Here is a 19279-nt window from a genome sequence, read left to right on the forward strand (position 1 = left end):
CAGGACAGGTTGTTGGTGATGTTCACTCCCAGGAACTTGAAGCTATCAACCCTCCTCGACCTCAACACCATTGATGTAGACAGGTGCATGTACGCCGCCCCCTTTCCTGAAGTCAATGACCAGCTCTTTAGTGTTGTTGACATTGAGGGAAAGGTTGTTGTCATGACACCATTCCACTAAGCTCTCTATCTCCTTCCTGTACTCCAATTCATCACTGTTTGAGATATGAGACAGTCCAAAAGGGATTTACTGGCCTCATTCCTAGGACGTGAGGGTTGTTCTATCACGAGCTGCTAAAGAAATTAGATCAATATTCTTTGGAGTTTAGAAGAATTAGGTGTGATCTTATTGAAGCATACGTGATCTTTAGGGTGGCATGATAGGCTAGATACGACGATATTCCGCTCATGGGAGAGTGTGATCAACGGTTACAGGACTTGAGGTCAGTCTTTGTATGGGAGCAACTTCTCGCTGAGGAATCACTGGAATTCTCTACCCCAAAGGGTTGTGAAAGTTAGACCATTGGGAGCATTTAGTAGGTAAGCTTTTTCAAGGGTCAGGGAATTGAGGGACTATGGTGAGTTGGTGCAGGAAAGGAGATAAGGCTTGGGGCAGATTAGCCATGATCTTATTGGATGGTGGGGCAAGCTTGAGGAGCTGAGTGGCCTGCTCCAATTATGTTTTTGCATTTCACTGGACTCTTGAATATCTAAAGTAAAAATAGAGTAACGTCTATTTTCTTTCTGTTACATTCTTTTATAGAAACTTTTCGATAAAGGAAGTAACAAACAGCTTATGGTGAGGGCAAATGATGCCAGTATGCTTCTGTGACTGATCTGTAAGCAGAGGGATTTTAAGTTCAACCTTTCTGACCTGATCAATTGTGTGATTTTTTTTTTTTTGCTTCCAACTAAATGTACTTCAAGATCTCAGTGTCAATATCCTCCCCCACGCAGTCCACTCATAAGGTTGTTCTGTCTGAGAGTGGAGGAGGACACAGAAGTGAAGTGTAGCTCGTATAATCCTACCTACATGCATAGGCTCATCTTCTTTTGTGCGATGATAGATACAGGTGCTTCAGTTGCCTGCTGTGGGAAGATGGGTGGTGTTTGATTAATGTGTTGAAGTCAGGGTCCCATAGCATTAGTAAGGAGCCCATTTTAATAATTATTGTTGCTGTGCATGTTTCTTGGGAGTCGGGAAACTCAAGAGTGATGGGCAACAGGAGCCCTGTGTGGCAGTGACACTTGTAGATCTCACTGCTTGTGGCCCTGGTAGGGTGTGTGGCCAATCATAGGAGACCCTTTGGCCTTAATCGCCATCCTCTCCCATACCTTCTGATTGCTTGGATCATTTCCCAAGGATGCTCAGCAGCCTGCTGCCATGCCAGGGGGTCCAGGCTGTCTGTTTGTCTGGCACGTGGGGCAAGATAGAGCTAAACAAAATGCTAATGAGGTGCTGCTATTATAATGATTGGAACCACTGTCTCCAGCTTTCATGGTTCATCAGCCGCCTTTGCACCCTCCCTGTCTCGCTATCTACCTCTCAAATAAAATCAGAGCTCCTGGCCATTAATATTGTGCTAGTTGAGGAGCAGAAAAAGAGGCCCCTGGAAACACATTGGGAGGACATGTACAGAATTCAACTTGGGGGAGTGGGTTGTTAGGTGGGTTGGGGGGTTAGGTTGATGGGGTCTACAGTGGGTGGAGTGGTTGATGCAGGCTCGGGTGAAGTGGTGATGAAAATATTGGAGCAGAGGAGGCCCAGGGTTTCCTGTTGGAGACTGAAAAAATAAGTTGACTTAATGAGCCTCTTCTGGCATTGGTTCTGTTCCTGGCCGGTTTGACCTGGCACAGAAACTGCTACTACACCTCCACTCAGCCCTCTGGTTAAAGTCACAGATCCGTCCATAATCATATAATCTGAGCCTGAGCTGCACATAAAGGAGGCTCTGCTGATTTCAGGTTTGCAACCACATTACCTGTGATTTAAGGTGAGAGTTGGCCAGACCAGGCTGGGCAAGAGGTGGTTTGGTCGCCTGTTCTATTTTAATTGTTCCCCTGGCTTGGTTCCTGCCAATTAGTGGAAGTTAAAATTGAGGGTCATGTTAATCTGCCGTGTGTGATCAGTGGTTGTAAACAGCAGAAACTCGACTTTCTCACAACTGCAATTTATGCTGGTGTCTGAATGGAAAGGACTTGAATGCATGCGGAGAGTAATTATCAGCCGCCACATTTTAATGTAGTTCCTGCTGTAGCTCGGCATGTCCCTGCAGCTAGGAGGAATCGGCCTAATCCAAAAATGATGCAGACGAATAAATGCTTCCTAAATTGTATAGAAGATACAATCAGAGAAGGACCACTGTTTTAAATCTGCAGTCAATTTTCTTTTTAACCTATCTTGTGTGCAAAAAGTCCAGTATTTTTCTCCTGTTGTACTGAATTCTTCTTCCCATGTGAAGGCAAAGCCCTTGATGGTTCAGTTCCAAATCTATATCATCCTGTCATTTCTGTCTTGCACAACCCACGTGACTGGCTGTGTCCAGGCTTCCCAGACTACAGATGGCTGGAGGCAGTCCTTCAGTCTTGCTGGTGAACTGACTGAGCAGTCACTTTGCATTGTTAAAGCCAGGCCCAGAGGTTCAGTGGAAATCTAAATCTGCTTTCATTTTTTTTCTTTTTTTTTGGTAAAATTTTCCTCTTTTTTTTCCTTCCTCTTTCCCTGAAGGAATTGACCTCGTTCAACAAGCACCAGATGCTGTGTGATAACTTGCACTAGTGACAGTTCTGCTTCTGTGTATTCGAGTGGCGAGCGATGGAGTGTAGATTGTTATATTTTGTGGATTATTTGGTATGTTGCTATGAATCATTACAGTGGAAATTAAAAAACATAGCAATTTAGATTCCAACAGATGATAGGTTTACCTCCTACACAACTCAGTAAGATTTTGACTACTCATCCTGTCTAATTATGTGAAATATTAAGACTAAATAATTTTAAAGCCATGCCTCTTCTGCACTTTAAAGTTCATCAAACCAAACAATTAGAATATACATATTTGAAGATGTTTCAATTTTTGAGCTGTTAGCAGTTCATTGTTTTCACAGTCTTTTCAAGCAGAATATATTATGGATTTGAGCTTTGTCCTGTATATCTTCAGGTTTAAAATGGTCCATTTATTATCTGTTTTTCCTGCTGTTTTGTTACTGGGTGGACCAAGTGACTACAGAAGGAGCTGCTAGTTGGGAGAAAGCCCAATGCTACTGGAGGGCAACTACATTTTAGCCTCTTTGTTTCCTGCTTTACACCCACCACCCCCCCCCCCCCCCGCCCCCCCCACCTCTCCTCGATAGGAAACCAAACTGGAATTGCAACCTGGCATGGTTTGCTACTGCTAGGTGATTGAGTTGATAGCAACATTGTCCAAACACTCCAAAAAATCTAACCTTATTTGACCTGCATCACAGAAATGTGGCCCAGTTAGGTTCACATCGCATATTTGCATTAAAATTTAGTTAATTGAATTGTACTTTAGTGCAAGAATGGTGTGACAGAAGCGTACTTTTGCGGTATTCCACCAGTTACCTGGTTGAAAATTCCATACAAAACCCTGAATGATGTTGGCATTCTGTCCATATCTAACCCTTACACAATTATTGAAATTAGCATGGTGGTTAAGTTGCTGGGACTGTACATCCCACCATACCAGCTGAGGAGTTTAATTTAATTAATTAAATAAGTCTTGAGTAAAATTATAGTAGAGGCGATCCCTGTATTATGGCCATTCGGGTTACGAAAATTTACCCTTATGGAATTTACAACTTGCTACCCAAAAATCCAAGGTGCAGAATAAAATTTGTTCTTAGGGAATTGATGTTGGGGGGAAAGCATTAAATAAACACTAAATGCAAAAACAAACAAATGTTGTCTATTTTCATTGTTTTCAACTCTCATTTCTTGAAGCATGTGCAGATAACTTTTTTAGAGAGACAGGTTTACTTTGCTGTCAAGCAGGTTATTGTTTACAAGAGTTTTTCATATTACTTACCTTCAAGATATCTGAAATAGCGCTAGCAAGTTTAAGTGCAAGTTGTAAATTTAAACAACCACTGTTATTTGTTGTGAGTAATATCATGAACTATCTAACTATATTTGACATGCATTTTAACAGTGCATGCCTCCATTTAAACTGGGAGGCTGGAAGGTGGTAAGAATTGGCAGTCACTTTTGTCTTCAAATGTAGCTGGCCACATGAGATTGCCTTGTCAGTTTCCAATGCAAATCTCTTAAGGCTCAGCACACCCACCCCACCCCACCACCACCTCTCTCCCCTCCCCCCCCCCCCCCCCCCCCACCCCCCCCCCTCCCCCCCCCCCCCCCCCCCCCCCCCCCCCCCCCCCCCCCCCCCCCTCCGCCCCCCCCCCCCCCCCCCCCCCCCCCCTCCCCTCCCCCCCCCCTACCCCCCCCCCCCCCCCCCCCCCCACCCCCCCCCCCCCCCCCCCCCCCCCCCCCCCCCCCCACCCCCCCCCCCCCCCCCCCCACCCCCCCTCCCCCCCCCCCCCCCCCCCCCCCCCCCCCCCCCCCCCCCCCCTCCCCCCCCCCCCCCCCACCCCGCCATGAACCAGCAGCTGTTTGAGAGAAAAACGTCTGATAGGAGCACATCTCCACTGATAACATGGGATTCATGGGAAATATGGTTTCCATTCTGGAAACTTGTGACACAGATTGCCTTCTATAAATGCAAACAATCTGTGATGTGGGGTGGGGTTGGGGCGGTCACCTGTACTTGTGTGTAGTAACCTCAAAACTACTGGAGTATTTTACAAGCTGACATTCCCAACCTTGCAGAAAGGAAATCTACAATTCTTAATTGGTCTGACATTTATGTGAGTCCAGACCACAAAAAATGATTGATTCAGAATTATGGCACTGTGGCACAGCTAATAGTCCTGCTGCTTTGCAGTGAACCAGGTTCAGTCCTGGCCTCCAGTGCTGTCAGTGTGGAGTTTGCATATTTCCCAGGTGCTCTGGTTACCTACCACATCCCAAAGACATGCAGCCTGGTTGGTTAATTGGCCACTATACATTAGAACATAAAACAGTGCAGCACAGAACTGGCTCTTTGGCCCATGATGTTGTACTGAACTAACTAAATTAGTAATTAAATGTTGAACTAAACTAATCTCTTCTACCGACGCAATGTCCATATCTCTCCATTCTCTGCACACTCATATGCCTATCTAAGAGCCTCTTAAAAATCTCTATCATTTTTTGCCTCCACTACCACCCATGCCAATTTCAGAGTATCCTAAGGGAATTAAAACCTAAGGGAATGAGAAGTAACATTTATAATTTACCTTGTCAGAGGTTCATTGGCTGCAATTAATACTTTAGCACTGGTTGAAAGAATCTCTGATGTTGTTCTGCCATTATTGAAATATGTATGGTTGGTAGGTGTCTTCAGAACAAGCATCTTGCATCGCTTCAGGGAGTATAGTGCAATATTACCAGTGATGCCTTTAGCTGTTTCACATTTGTTAATTATGGAACAGTGAGCCCAGCTGAGGTCAGCTACCTTGGTAAACACCTCATCAAACCTGTCAAATTTCTGCACTATGTGAGTCAATCAACTCACCTGCACTAACTAGTTTAACAAATCAATGATTATTTCCAGTGTTTTTGGTCATAGTTTTGTCAACAATTGATTTTTGTTTTTTTTTGTTAAACTACTTCCTGTTGAAATTATAATGGATTTAAAGTGCAACCACCTCGATTTCCAAACAGGAATGGTTTTGATGATGATGCATGTTTGCACAATTCCTTAAAGAAAATGTGAAAAATAGAGGCCTGTAATTTGCTTTACTGGGCTAGTGATTGTTGTTGTTGGTAAGACTTGCCTTTTCCTGTTTCATTGCAACAAAATATTGTACAGCAAGATTGCAGCTGATAGTAGTGCTTCGGCTAGGGCATTGGGACCTGATGGACAAGGCAAATGGTATCCCTAATGAATTAGATTGTGATGTTAACAGCATAAGGATTGAGAAGTGTGCATTTGATGTCGAATTGAGAGAAATATAGAAAGCAAAAAAAAAAGATTGAATTAAGAGAGGGGAGAAAAGAGAAAGGAAAAGCTTTTGTTTCTAAGTTCTACATTTTTAGGATATTCAATATCAATTAAAACTGTAAGGAGTAGGATACCCTATTTGTCAATGTTTTCTTTTCTGTAGAGATTCATTGGTTGAAAGGATCTCTGACATATATGATGTGGTGAATGTCAAGTATTTTTCAAGATTGTCTCCTTGCATTATTTCAAACCATCTTTTGTGGCTATTTAGTTTGTAACCACACCCAAATACAGCAACTTCAAGATGAGACAAGATGTAAGCCAATGAGGGGAATATTTTTGTGGTGCTCAAATCCAACTTAATTCATATGTTGTGACATTAGCACAATTTTATTGAATTGCTCAATTTCAATGAATACTGACAATGCTAAGAGTAGTTCTTGCAATGTCAATATAAAGTGAAGGAGGCTAGACCTGCTCTCATTTGAGGGAGTTTGTTGCAAACCTTGTTTGGCATAAAAGTTGCTTATCATTAAGAAATCAGAATTTGAACGTAGTCCAGGTTTTATGGAGCATGAAGTGCTTCGTTATCTGAGAAGCTGTGAATGGAAATGTTGTGAGTGAACATGGCAATTCTGATGTTATTATGGAGAGCAAGTTATTGATGAAGCAACTGAAGATGATTTGGTCTTGGGCACTGCCCGAAATAATTCCTCCTTGAGATGATTAGCCTGTGACAGCCACAACTGTCTTGTGATTAGTAAGATTATAAGCAATGGAGAGGGTTCCCTGACCTTACTGTTACTAGGTTTGGTGTCACACTTGGTTAAATGCTATTCTGATGTCATCAGTGGTTACTGACTTCTTATGAAGCAAAATTGTAATGAGATGTGGAGCTAAGTGGTCCTTGTGGATTACAAAGTGAGCATGGGGGATAGGCTTTGAAGAACCTGTGCCACCAGACATAATTGTTACCAATACCTTCCACTGTTTCACTGATGATTGAGAGTAGATTGGCTTGCCTGGATTAGATTTGTCCTGCTTTTTGTGGACAGAACATACCTGGGTAATTTTCCAGTTTTCTTATTTTGATGCCAGTATTGTAGCTGTAATGGAATGGCTTGGCAATGGGTACACCTATTGTTGAAACAAAAATGTACTAAATGTTTCAGAACAAATGGAGCAATTCTTGAGGATGATTACAATTCTTTTTGTTTTTGCATCACCCTCTTTAATTCTATGTAATTCAAGATTGAGAGCTATAAATCAAAAGCAAAGAAAAATCTGTAGATACTGGAAATCTGAAATATAAACAGAAGATCCAGGAGATACTCAGCAGGTCAGGCTGATGAAAGGTCAGTAACCTGAAGTATTAACTCTGGAGGGACAAGAGACTGCAGATGTTGAATCTAGAGCAAAGAAAATGAGATGAAGGAACTCAGAAGGTCAGGCAGCATCTGTGGAGGGAAATGGACAGATGATATTTTGGGTCAAGACCCTTTGGGCTGGAAGAGTAGAGGGAGGTGACCAGTATAAAGAGGTGAGTGGAAGGGGTGGGGCAAGAGCTGGCGAGTGATAGGTGGGTCCAGATGAGGAGGGGTTGATTGACAGATGGAGCCAGGTGGGGGAGGGAAAGATGGAGATGGTGATGGAGGCTGGGAGGTGATAAGTGGAGACAAAAGGCTACAGATAATGGAATCTGATAAGAAAGGAAGATGAAGAGTGGAACCCAAATAAGGGAGGAAAGATAGGTGGGGAGGAGAAAGAAACTGGGTGGTATGGGGCTTGGGGGTTTGCTGGAAAGAAGGGGTGTGTGAGAGGACCTGGGTAGATCAGAAAGGGAGAGGGGAGCAGGTTACCTGAAATTGGAGAATTCACTTCGAATGCCATTTGGTTGTAGACTACCCAGTCATTTGCACATTCTCACTCCCGCACCAACCTTTCTGTCCTCTGCCTCCTTCACTGCCAGGGTGAGGCCAAATGCAAACAAGGAGGACAGCACCTTGTATTGCATCTGGATAGTCTCCAACCTGCCACCACCCCCCACCTCAGCTGAGTTTGACATTGGAAGAAGTACAAACACCATTACCAATGCGTTTGGTATTAAGGATCTCTTCAGCAACAGTGATATGTCACTTTTTTTAACTTTCTGTTTTTTAAGCTTGAGCAAATATTTTGTATAAAGGATAATTACCTCAATATCACTACCACACCTGCTGGATGATGCACTGGGTCCAATATGTTCAGCTTTTGTTTCAAGTTCTGCAGTATTTTGACTATGGTACAAATTTAATTTTGCTGTTTATGTGGGCTAAGCAGAGCATTTTTATGGAATTCAGATACTACTTGGGCAATTTACTGTGTCTTCCTACTTGCCCTGAGGGTTCCCATCTGCCACTGAACAGTTCACTGGGTAATTGGAGACTAGACAACAGAATGCTTATGGGGGGGGGGAAAAATCACTGATGTATAAACTGGTCAAGTCAGTGTCATGTATTGTTAAAAGATAAGGAAGTATTCTTGAATATACCAGTGAATAACCACTCAGGTAATTTTATTGAGATAAATCTAATTGCACTAAAGTAAACAATACATGGGGCATATGTGATTCTTTAAAACATCTGAACTCTATAATTAAGTCAAGATATTAAGATAATTAAACACAATTCCATACATGTGCATTTGAGAGCTAACATTGTAGCACAGATTACACGTGTTTCATTTTAGACGGCCTTCTAATAATTTTGTAAAGCTCCAGTTCAGTTTGGTTAAGTTTGCACCATAGAAGCCAATGGAAACTACTGATCAATGGGAAAACATGGATATTATTATGGCTTTAATTCCATCTCTTCTTGATACAATTAAGAACACTTAACACAAACCTGTTCATCACACCTTACCTCCAACATTTGACTGATTTTCTATATCTTCTCAGATGGTCATGAGGTAATGTCTCCCCCCTCTTCATGCCCTGATTTGCGTAGCCATTGTAGAACAAATGCTAATATTTATTTATATATTTCCAATTAAACAATGATGATAATCCATTTTAGGGATGGATATTAATTGCCAGTGATGAGCAAATCTTGTGAGTGAATAAATGTAAGAAAACTACAGCTGTTACAAAAAGAAGCAGTATATCTTGAATTCGGCAGTAATTTGTGCATCCCAAGCAATGTTGCATTTATCTGTAATTCTCCTTCTCCCGGATCTGTTAGAATGAAACATTTGGTTAAAAGTATGGGTTTTTAAATGAAGACAGTGGAATGGTAGTAGAGTTTGTAGTGGGGATTGCTGAAGACACGTAGCTGATGGGATAGAGACATGGAGAGAGACAGCACAGAAACAGTCCCTTTGGCCTACCAATTCCATGTGACCATAAACGTCATAATTACACTAATCCTACATCCTCATCAGTTCTCACCAGATTCTATCACTTACATCTAGGGCTGATTTATAGTGGCTAATTAACCTGGCAAACCAGCATGTCTTTAGGATGGGGAAGAAAACTGGAGCACCTGGAGGAAACCCATGCAGTCATAAGGAGAACATGCAAACTCCACACAGACAGCACACGAGATCAGGATTGAACCTGGGTCTCCAGTGTTGTAAGATGGTAGCTCTACTAGTTGTGCCACTGTGCTGGCCCAATGTCAGAAGTCTGAATTAAAAGCACCTGATAGTTTGGGGAAGAAATAGTGGCTGTTGAGTCCATTGGAAGGATTTAAATAATGGGCTGAGAATTATACACGAAGCCTTGGTGCCAAAATAAGTCAGTGATAAGCTGTGAATAATGAAGGTGACTGTGAATGCTGGATAAGGGGACTGGAGTTTTAAATGAATTTATGAAAAACTAGTTGAAATTAGTAAGGGAGCATTGGAGTCAGTTATTCTAAAATATGTGAAGCAAGCCTGAGATTTTCAGTGGATTTCCTGATATTTCAGAAGTGGAAGTCGGCAATCACTAATGGAAAAGAGGAGAGTTTGGAAGCTTGGTTTAATGTCAAATAATTCACCATCTAAGAAATAAACTAGTAAGAGGATCAAATTAGTGGCATTTTGGAGTCAGTGATACCTTGGGTCAAACCAATATATAATGGATGGAAAGTGTGTCCCATCCATTTATGTTGAAAAAAATCAATCCAAAGCACATGTAGTTCAGGTGTGGTAATAGAGGCAAATTACACGAGTATGGGGATAGATTCTTTACATTATGCGACCAAAGCACGGCATGTAGATGAGGAGGGAGCAAAAGATTGATGATTGAATTGTTGTGAAAATGAAAGTATATGAGTGGAACGGAGTTCTAGACACTCCAAGTGAGGGTATACAGAACTAGGGAGCATAGTTTCAGAATAAGGGGTAGCCCATTTCAGACAGAGATGCAGATGAATTTATTCTCTCTGTAAGTCATGAATTCTTGGAATTCTCTACACCAGAGAACTATGGAGGCAGAGTCGTTTAATATATTGGAGGCAGAGTTTCACTGTATTTAAACTACAAGGGAGGGAGGAGAATGGGGTAAAAGTGAGAAAGTGGTGCTCAGGCCAAGCTTGGATCAGCCATGCACTTATCAAGCATGAGTCGGAAGACTAGTCAAATCTGCTCCTGTTTCTTATATTCTAGGAACCTTTAGTGGAGATTACTTTGGTGTGATTGGATAGGCAAAATGGAGAAGTGAATGCAGTCTCTTAGCACTGGTTGATAGAGAAACATAGAAGGGAGAGGGTAAGATTTGTCAGATCGAAGGGATGGATTTCGGGTGACGTGTGATGCCTACCTTACTGTAGATGTGGGCAATCCATTCAATGTCTTTGAAGAGGAAAGAAAAGTTCCTGATGTGAGTAGAGAGATAACAAAGTTGAGTTTTCTAAGTTTAAACAACTTAATAGCACTATTACAGTGGATCGATTCCATTTGAATATGTAGAAGATACCCATTTTATTGACTTTGAATCAATGTTGAAGTTTTTCCTTGTAAGTATTGACTCACTCTGCCCGAAGGTCTTCCCATGATGATCGTTGTGGTGAGAGGGATTTTTTGCAAGAGGAAAATTGATTGCAATAAATGCAAACCACTAACATCAGGAAAAATTTAGGAGTTCAGCTTTTCATTCAAAACAAAATGTTACTGTTCAAAACATCCAGCAGGAGTTTGAAAAGAAGCCCAGGGAGGTGGTTTAAAAGTGACTGAAGAATTAAACTTTTGCGAGATTTTGCCAACAGTGAAAGATGTGGCAAGGCAAATGCATTAGGAAGTGACTTCCATAGTTCAGGAATGTGCTGAATGAAGGCTCTGCAGCTGTGAGTGAAGCACAATAAGCAATGAGGCCAAGAACACTAGAGCCTGAGTGGAGTGACTATATTTGTTGGGCTGTAAGGCTGGCAAAGGATTCAGGGTTGAAAGGAGGCAAGGTCACACAGGGACCTTGATAAAGAGAGAGAGCCATTTGGAAGGCAGAAAAGCTGCTGATGTTTAAAGAACTGGATGTAGTGAAAGGTAAGATGTGAGTAGCAGGGTTCTGACTGATAAGAAGTCAATGTTCAAGAGGAGGTAAGAGGTTAGTCCTGGAGTTGTCAAAGTCACTTGAGAGTTTTGTGGTAAAGCTGGAGTAAAAGCTAACAGGCAATATTTCAGAGGTTCTTAGCAGCGGTTTGGAAAGTGAAGCTGAGTTGTGGGTCTAGTAAATCATCAATGGCAAACACCTGAGGGAGAGGATGGAATGGGAGGCTTTGATGCAAAATTTCTGACCAGGAATTTTACTTTTCCAGCATTGGGTGGAATAATGTTAATGAATTGATGTGGAGCAATGATTAATATTGTCCTATAATAATTACATTTTGGAAGAATGTTGATAAGGTGGCATGGAGGCAATCTAATATCAGTGATGAGCTCTATTTCATTCTCAAGTTTGAGTGCGTAGCACACCACAGAGTGCGTTATTGCTTGGGTTTACTTTGTGCCAAAGCTGCTACTAATGAGATTTAAAACAATTACTCCTGTTCCAGTCCCTCTACAGTTTGCAGGTTTTCATTTGCCAAATTTACCAAATGGCAAAAACTAATTATAAGAATTTTTGTTGCTTTGGCATGGTGATGATTCTGATCCCCAATAATCAAAATAAAAAAAACCTGAGAAGAAAAACAAATTGTGTTTTGGCATAATAAACATTATACTGTAATTTTAACTTTATAAGAGTTATTACAGTGCCAAGTCACTTGCAAATTATGAATTTTTTGAAAAAATCTACATACTTACTGTAAATTAGTATGCCATTTTAACTTCTCCTCACATGAGGCAGGTATGATTAAGATTCTTGCAAAGACTTATTAACTTTGTTCATTGAACTAAGTTGTGCAAGCAATGAAGATCAATGTTTATAATGAATTACATGTATAATCCTGCAATAAAAAAATTCTTCAAATACCCGTAGTAATCTGAAACCTACGAAAATTGTCAGCCTACTTTAAGAACATAAGATATAGGAGCAGAATTAGGCCATTTGACCCATTGCGTCTGCTCTGCCATTCAATCATTGCTGATATTTTATCTCAACCCCATTCTCCTGCCTTCTCCCTGTAACCCTTAACCCCCTTACCAATCAAAAACCTATCAATCTCTGCCTTAAATACACCCAATGACTTGGCCTCCATAACCATCCACAGCAACGAATTCCACAGATTCATCACCCTCTGGCTGAAGAAATTCCTCCCTCCTCATCTCAGTTTCAAAGTGATGTCCCGTTATTCTCAGGCTGTGCCCTCAGATCCTAGACACTCCTACCAAGAGAAACGTCCTTTCCATGCCAAGGCCTTTCAGTATTTGGTAGGTTTCAATGAGATCCCCACTCATCCTTCTGAACTTCGGGTACAGGCCCAGAGACATCAAGCGCTCCTCTAGTGTCTATGGACTTTAGTAATTTAAATAGTATAATGACCACTGTGCTTTTTAATCTTTAATCAAACCATTTATTTGTATATTTTAATAATGTGCCAAACATTCAGTCAAGTAGTTCTTCATCTGTTAGTAATTCTTTCCATGGCCAGTAGTGAAGCAATTTCCTGATTGGCAAACACCATCTTTTTTAAAAAAACTGATTCTTTTGTACATCTCAGACAGTGCTGTATACATTTTCCATTGAAATATACAAGAAGCCGAGAAAGAACCTATTCAAGCCTTATAAAACAGAATGTTTGTGAGCTTGAGTTGCTGAGCTTGTATTTTCTGACATGATGCATGACATTGCAAAGGATTAGAACTTCCAGTCCAAGAGATGTGCCTCACTGGTTACAATTGAAATTAAAATCTTCATTGGGGAGGATGTGTCGCCAACTCCCAGCAAGCCACTTAAACAGATGAGAATGCAGCATTATGTTTTTACAACAGTTATGGCCAGCTAACCATACCAACCCCCACCCCCGTGCCCCATTCAGACTTCTAGATGTTTCTGAAGCTGCTGTGTTGCTAACAGTGCTGTAAGAGAATTTCACTTGCAGCAGCATCCGATCCCATAGAGGACAATTGGGTGTATTTATTTTGTCCGTGAGAGGGGTGAATTGGGCTACATTAGAATTACTGTGCAGTCGTCTGAAAATAAAAATTATGCAGTACAATGCATCAGCTGGTAAGATCGTTCGGAAGTGGCTATTTTAGAATTAGGAAAACATTTAAGATGAAAGTCATTTTAATAAAAAGGACTCTCGCGATGATGGTGAATTGCAGTTTTAGTCTGTAGCTGACTGGAATGATTTATTTTGCAGAGTACGCCTGATTATTTTCACATCAGAAATTGTGAAAGATCTGCTTGAAAGGTATGTCTTCTGTTCTTTCTTAAATGATAATGTAGAATAATTGTTAAAATATTTACTGTCTTTGAAATACGGTACTGTACATTTGGCTGTTCATGATGAACATGCCTCTGATTGCATTTTGCAAATTTGAAAGACTATTATTCTGAAAGACCATTATTTTGTTAGAGAGAAACAAATCTAATCTTGTTTCGTTTTGTCAGTTTCACACACAACCTGTCAGACAGCAGACTGAATACTGTGAAAATCAAAATGGGGCATTGCATAGTTAAATGGAATTCAAGGGCTGATTATAGAGCCGTAGGATTTTTTCTGTTAGATGACATTTTAAACATCTTATTAAACCATAATGATGCTACTACAATTTATTTTCTTGGATTGCAGCATGAAAAAATTCAGTGTAAGTTTTATCTTGCAAGGCTCTAAAACATTAAGTATACAACATCTAATCAGAAAGGCTTGATTCCCAGTTTACAAAACATTTGTTTCCCTTAACTTGGATCATTTGAAGATTCTGATTCTTGGTGGTGTTAATGAATGTAATATTTAGAAATACCTTTGTGTCAAGACCTGAAGACTGGAACCTCTACCACCTCGACCTCTACCCCCTGCTTTCACTCCAGCTCTCCTAATAATTTTAGCACAGCGTATGTCCTCTTTGTCCCACCCTCCTCCTCGTCCACTTCATATTGCAGACATCCACCTAGTTCTTAAATACAATTCTATCTCTGCCTTGCAGCATTACAGGTATGCAAGGACAGCAGGTAAGAATGGGATTAGCGCTCAATTGTGATAATCTCATAATCAAAGAGCTGGGAAGCACTCACTGGCTAGACTTCTGCTATGCAAATGACCAATCAAATGAGGTAAGGAGATTGCTCGTGTCCTTGAAGCTATACCTTGAACACTAGTAAAGGAATGTAGTAAATTGGGGAGGGGGAAAAATAAACTTCTGCACTGGCTGATTTAATTGCATGTAATAAAGTTTAACAGAGAAAATATCCTTGCTGCTTTCTGTGGATAAATGTTTAACAGATTTTTATAACTTCTGTTCATTATTTTAGTGAATGCATTACATCACTAAGTTACTCAAGTTAAAATTTTGGACATGGAAATTTTACACAGGCATGTTAAGTGATAATTTTGTAGCATATCTATGAAGTTTCAGAGTGCCAATAAAGGTCAGTAATCTAGTGTTATCAGAGTTTAATCTGATTGACTAATGACTAGTCACAGAGAGCATCAATGGGCTGATTTACTTGGTACAAGAAGATTGAATCTGTGTTGCTGAGGAATATAGCAATCACAGATAATGGCAATATCACAATTGTGGAAAGATTCCTGTTGTTTTTGATCGATTGGAGGTTCACTCATGCCTGTTACAATTCTTTCCCCATTCCTCTTAATCTGGATTTACAAACTCTCTGGTGCTCATCCTGGGAAAAAGCAAGAGAAGTGATTGAATTTAGTGGCTTCCTGTGTAATAAGTACCAGCTTCCTTCTAAGTGAGAATTCTTGAAACTTTATTATGATCCTGGTGCATTGGTAATATTTGAGTAGATGTAGATTTTGGCGAACAATAGGATAATACCTCCACGACTAAGTGGATTCTTCTAAGGTTAATAATGGTCAAAGGCCAGGCAATCACTTGGTCCTGAGTAGTTTTAAAAATAATTAACAGAAATTTTAGTTCCCTGTTTTTACCAAAAAATTAGTCTTGAACATCTGTGTGTCATTATCCTGTATCAGCACATTTATTGTTCCATGTCTCTCAAATGCCAATACTGTACAATTTGTGGTATACTACAGTTTTAGGACAATGATAACTTTTAATAATAATCCTTGAACTGGAGGCTTGTTAACTACAACCAGCCCAATTCCAGGCTTCACCTGATTGTTCAATGATCATGCCATGTTCATTTTTCTTTTTACAGCAAATAATTGTGGCAGAAACAAACCAGATCGTTTACTTACGTGTACCAAGTTATTTTCCTGTTAAAATGATTTAGATTTGTTTTCCTACATACTGTTTATTTTTACTGCATGTGTTGGAATATAATTCCAAGGCACTAAATGCTTTCTGGCCCCTCACCTAAGAGTAATCTTGCAGGTGGGTTTGAATGTTGGCACATTAATCCATTATGGAAAAGGGGAAACTTCACAGCTAATCCCAGTCCTGTTTTGGCCAGACCCACACTTCCAGGAAGAAGTTATTGATTGACTTTTTTTTTAACCCCTCCCTAGTCTTTTGGAGAGCTGAAAGAAGGAGTAATAGCCACATTTGTGGTCTAGCTCAGATCAGTTAAACCAACAAAGACTGGCAGGTGACCTGGATTTGTAGGCTAATGGTGACACTAAATTATATCTTTAGTCACTGGTATTGGTTTATTATTGTCACTTGTGCTGAGGTACAGTGAAACACGTCTTGCATACCGTTCGTACAGATCAATTCATTACACAGTACATTGAGGTAGTACAGGGTAAAAACAATAACAGAATACAGAGTAAAGTTTCACAGCTACGGGGAAGTGCATTGCAGGTGGACAATAAAGTGCAAGGTCAAACAAGGTAGATTGTGAGGTCAAGACTCCATCTCATGTATATGGGAACCATTCAATAGTCTTATCACCATGGGATAGAAGCTGTCCTTGAGCCTGGTGGTATGTACCCTCAGGCTTCTGTATCTTCCGCCTGATGGGAGAGGAGAGAAGAGATAATGACCTGGGTGGGTGGAGTCTTTGATTGTGCTGGCTGCTTCACCAAGGCAGCAAGAGGTATAGACAGAGTCCATGGAGGGGAGGCTGGTTTCTGTGGAGCCACTGAACCATCAGGGAACCTCACATTTTGTAATTTCTTTGGTGACATATTTCAATTGGGTTTGCTGGAGTGCCATCTTTTTCTTGCTAAACGTGCATTGCAGTGACTAATATGCTGTAAAGAAATTGCTTTCTGACAGCTTCATGGTAATGTGGAGATGCATTAAGGATTTTTTTGTGGCAGACAGTCTGATGGTGTTATATTCATAGAAATTCTTTGGCACCTCAATACAATGGATGATCAAGTGTTGGCATTTGAAGTGCCCACCCTTGATAGCTCATATTGAAAGAACACATTATTTATCATAATTTGTATTCTATCAACTGTGTCAGTCTTGCATTTCAGAGGCAAAAAAAGTCTCAAAAAATTAATATAAAATGTTGAAAAGAGATTGTGGTTGACATGCTTAATCAATCATAAACTTTCAAGAGTGGAGCTGAGGAATGATGTGAAGGTTTACTGCTTTAAACCGAGAGTAGTTTTTGTGCCTTAATATTACTATTATTTAGTAATCTGTCAGGTATTTTGATTTGTAGAAGTATTGGAGGCAGCACAAGAGGGAATCTGGAGACATAGGATGCCCTCACCACATCCCCTCTAAATACATAATTCTAGTCTGAGGTTACATACAGGTTGAAGGATTTACTATGGAGAGATAAGAGGTTGCAGATGCTGAAACCTGGAGCAACAAACAATCTGGTGGAGGAACTCAATGGGTAGTCCTAATGCAAGGTTTCGATCCGAAACATTGACAATTCCTTTCCCTCCACAGATGCTGCTTGATCTGCTGAGTTCTTCCTGCAGGTTGTTTATTGCTGAAGAATTTACTAAATTGAGATCCTGCTATTATCCATCTGGATAATATTGAGTGCTTGATTAATTTGTTTGACTTGAGTTAGTCTTTGAGATTTAACAAACTACATTAATCACATTTCAGATAACATCACTTATACCGTATAATCCTATCCTTTCTTCTTTGATCTAAATTATGAGTACTTAATGACAGCTCTCACTTATTTGTTGAGGAAATGTATGTGTATGATTGATAACCAAATGAGCTTCATACTGAAGAATACAAATAACTTTGAGTGGAGTGCATATTTAGCAAACCAAGGTATTTTAGTTTGGTTGCTGGTGGGTGGGGGAGGGAAGGGAAAGGAGGAAAGGCTATGAATGAAGATACCCCGATTGAAATGCTATTTTTCACATTAATTTGTGGGTGGGTGGTGACGTGCTTGGTTAGACTAAGGAGTAGCTTTTTCAGCACTGGACAGAATGAAGGTCCAAGCTAGAATTCTGACCGGAACCTCTGAATTTGGTAACATGCTTTGTTTTAACTGCTTTCAAAGCAGCCAGTTTACTCTGGTGACTGTAGACACACATGTAGCTTGATTCCAGAGGCAGGCAGCCAAAGTCTTCCTAAGCCCCTCCCCCCACCCCACAGTCTATATCCTGGATCTGTGGGAATGTGATCCCATTGCTGCAGATCTGATGCACCTCTGGTCTGTTGGTATCTGTTATGGACATGATGAATAAGGGAGCTCTTCTGATTCCAGAACTTTGATTAAACCAATAGCAGAAGTTCTGGGTGAGTATAATCCAGCAACCCTTTCATAATATTTTCTTCACTCCTGAAACTTCCCTTCAGGTTTTCAGTATCTGCAAGTCATAGCTGGACTGAATAGTTCAGAGTCAATTTAGTTATTGTCCTAATCATTAACAAAAGCAAACTCTCTGCCATATTGCATTTGAATTGCAGTTTGAGAAGCAGATTTGCACTAGAGCTGAATGAGGTATATTTATGATTAATGGCTGCTTGCTGTTGGTTCAAACATAATAATAGCTCTTGTAAATCTCCTTGAATGAGTCTAATTAACACCAGCTAAAAATTTGACTTTCAAATATTGGTAACACAAACCTTCGTGCAACACTTTAAGTTGTCACCTGTCAACATCTGTTTATTTCAACTAAGTCAAAGTAATCTCATTAGTTGAGCTTTGTCTCTTGCAAATTATTTCTTCCAAAGATTGGTGCATTATTTGTGTTTATGAAAGCCTTACATTTAAGAAAAAAGTGGCAGCTGCAGGCTTCCATTCTAAGTAGAAGATTTTTGTAATGTATGCAGCATAGTCTTTAAAAGATGTCACATGACTGAAAAGATTTCCTCTTGACAAGGTGGATTTATTGTAAGCTCTTTCTTTGGTAGCAGTCGTGGCTCCGAGTCAGAGATTCACAGGTTTAAGCCCAGCTCCAGAGATGAGATAATCGAGGGTGCATTCGTGCATTGTTCGGTGACTGCTTAAGTGGTGGAGGTGTCACAAACATCACATAAGAAAAAGGAGAAGGACTCAGTCATATGGTGACTTGAGTTACACCACCATTCAATAAGATGATGGCTCATCTGATTTTGACCTCGGCTCCAGTTTTTTGCCTGCTCTGAGTATGTGCTCAGAGTATGTGTAACAATGTCAGTGAGTTGGTGACAGTGGTTAGTGTGATCAGTAAGAGCAACTCAACACCAGCATTGTTTTGAAAACACTGGGCCACAGTTCAAAAAATGACAATGGTGGAAGGCAGATAGCTGATCGGT

General features: G+C 40.5%; 1 protein-coding gene across 13 annotated transcripts in view; it reads left to right on the forward strand.

The window, feature by feature from the left end:
* map2 (microtubule-associated protein 2) overlaps nt 1-19279 on the forward strand; it is a 256918-nt gene that overhangs the window by 80774 nt on the left and 156865 nt on the right. For 12 of the 13 annotated variants that reach the window (XM_052024106.1, XM_052024095.1, XM_052024084.1 and 9 more), the window contains one exon: nt 13825-13875. The gene's annotated coding sequence lies outside the window, so the exon portion shown is untranslated. Of the gene's footprint in view, nt 1-13548; nt 13689-13824; nt 13876-19279 lie in introns of those variants that run through there. The other variant, XM_052024124.1, reaches the window with a different exon arrangement.

The sequence above is a fragment of the Pristis pectinata genome, chromosome 1, assembly GCF_009764475.1.
Source record: "Pristis pectinata isolate sPriPec2 chromosome 1, sPriPec2.1.pri, whole genome shotgun sequence".
Lineage (NCBI taxonomy): Eukaryota > Metazoa > Chordata > Chondrichthyes > Rhinopristiformes > Pristidae > Pristis > Pristis pectinata.